Source organism: Schistocerca gregaria, unplaced genomic scaffold (genome assembly GCF_023897955.1).
Source record: "Schistocerca gregaria isolate iqSchGreg1 unplaced genomic scaffold, iqSchGreg1.2 ptg001204l, whole genome shotgun sequence".
Lineage (NCBI taxonomy): Eukaryota > Metazoa > Arthropoda > Insecta > Orthoptera > Acrididae > Schistocerca > Schistocerca gregaria.
Genome location: NW_026062529.1, coordinates 55,001 through 57,500, shown reverse-complemented (window position 1 = coordinate 57,500; position 2,500 = coordinate 55,001).

Below are 2,500 nucleotides of genomic sequence, written 5' to 3'. Positions count from 1 at the left end.
GAGTTAGGCGAGTAGACGGTTTTAGTGCGAACACCCTTGCTCCCAACTGAGCTTGCCGCTGCCGACAGAGGCCCGGGAGCGTGCTGTCGTGGCATTGCCGGCGGGAGACAACACGCGCCACCTATGGTGACCGGCAGCTCCAACGCCAGCGCCACACAAGGGCAAAGCCCCACTTGGGTGAAGAAGCGAACTCTCCCAGCACAGCGCACGCGCCAACACGTCCGCACAACTGCGATACAAACCACCTGCGAGAACCGCTGGGGCGACCGAGCAGCAGACGGCGTCGCGGCGCCGAGTGCCAGGCGGCGGCGCATCCTCAACGCACACAGTCCTCAATCAGACCAGCACACTGCAGATGTCCACCGCGCTTCGCACCGGGCTCGGCTGAACCAACTTTGGCCGCCAGGCGCCGCGTGCAGGGTGCGCCGCAGCGTAGCTGCGCCGCCTGCCGAGCCCGTCGGCTGGCGCTCCTGCCACTCGGCGCCCCCCACCAGCCGCCTGTTGCGCGTGCGCCCACGCAGCGCGCGGCCAACACGCCGGGCGGCCCCCCTTCACCGGCCGGGAACAGTCCCACCAAGCCACCGCCGCGTATCGCTTCATACCCACATGGGCCTAGTCACGTGTGTGGATGTGGCGGGTACCGCTGAAACAACCGGTTAATAGCTGTACCGATCGTCGCCATCACAGATTCACCTCCAGCCGTGAACAACCGCTCAACAACGGATTTCCAGTTTCATTTGCGTATCTTGGGCAGTAAACGTAGATGTCCACCTACATTTGCGAATTCAACAATTCTTATCTGTCTCGCGTGTGTCACGCTACATCAGACCACATACACACTGCGACATGTGCAGAAGAGAACACGTGGAAGGTGGCCCGCGCACGTATGCGATGTACCTTCCGCGATCCACTGTCAACCGGCATCTGCGGCATGTCCCAGATATGGAACGCGGTCCACCAGGGTAGCACTTTGTGTGAGGCAATACGACAAAGTCGGAATACACGCGTCACTACATCAGACGGCTCACGCTGACCTGACCTGACCTGACTCACCGCACCACCACCCCCAGCGACCCAGGGTGACATACAATGCGTTCGTACGTTCCTCCCACACGCCTCTACGGCGTACCACAGTGCAACCTAGCTGTTATTGGGAGACGAGACAAGTAGCATCAAGCACAACATATGGAAATTGAGATTCGACACCGTTGGGCACAGCCAGCGTACGGTCACACGTATCACACTACTTCACTCTGTACGTAACGACCGATGATCGGTACAGCGTGTGGGTTACGCGTACGACATCAGCGGACAATGGACACAGACCATACCACGACGTACACTGAGGGCGTCGACATCTGAATGCAACTGAACAGCTGCGAGGCTCATTTAACACTCAAACGCCAGACCGACCAGCTTGAGAGGACAGAGACACAAAGAGGGGGACAGAGGGGGACAGAGGGGGGGGAGGGGGGGGGTCGGCGATATAGTCCTATTGCAGTACAATTGACAGTGGATAGCAGGAATATGTGGAAAGTAAGCAACACTCGCAAGACATCTACATGAGGATAACAACGACACCAGAGATTCCGAGCAGTGAACTATGTTAGGCAAAGGGACAACGTGGGTTAGGTTAAGGGACAACGTGGGTTAGGTTAAGGGACAACGTGGGTTAGGTTAAGGGACAACGTGGGTTAGGTTAAGGGACAACGTGGGTTAGGTTAAGGGACAACGTGGGTTAGGTTAAGGGACAACGTGGGTTAGGTTAAGGGACAACGTGGGTTAGGTTAAGGGACAACGTGGGTTAGGTTAAGGGACAACGTGGGTTAGGTTAAGGGACAACGTGGGTTAGGTTAAGGGACAACGTGGGTTAGGTTAAGGGACAACGTGGGTTAGGTTAAGGGACAACGTGGGTTAGGTTAAGGGACAACGTGGGTTAGGTTAAGGGACAACGTGGGTTAGGTTAAGGGACAACTTGAGTTAGGTTAAGGGACAACTTGAGTTAGGTTAAGGGACAACTTGAGTTAGGTTAAGGGACAACTTGAGTTAGGTTAAGGGACAAATTGAGTTAGGTTAAGGGACAAATTGAGTTAGGTTAAGGGACAAATTGAGTTAGGTTAAGGGACAAATTGAGTTAGGTTAAGGGACAAATTGAGTTAGGTTAAGGGACAACTTGAGTTAGGTTAAGGGACAACTTGAGTTAGGTTAAGGGACAAATTGAGTTAGGTTAAGGGACAACTTGAGTTAGGTTAAGGGACAACTTGAGTTAGGTTAAGGGACAACTTGAGTTAGGTTAAGGGACAACTTGAGTTAGGTTAAGGGACAACTTGAGTTAGGTTAAGGGACAACTTGAGTTAGGTTAAGGGACAAATTGAGTTAGGTTAAGGGACAAATTGAGTTAGGTTAAGGGACAAATTGAGTTAGGTTAAGGGACAAATTGAGTTAGGTTAAGGGACAAATTGAGTTAGGTTAAGGGACAACTTGAGTTAGGTTAAGGGAC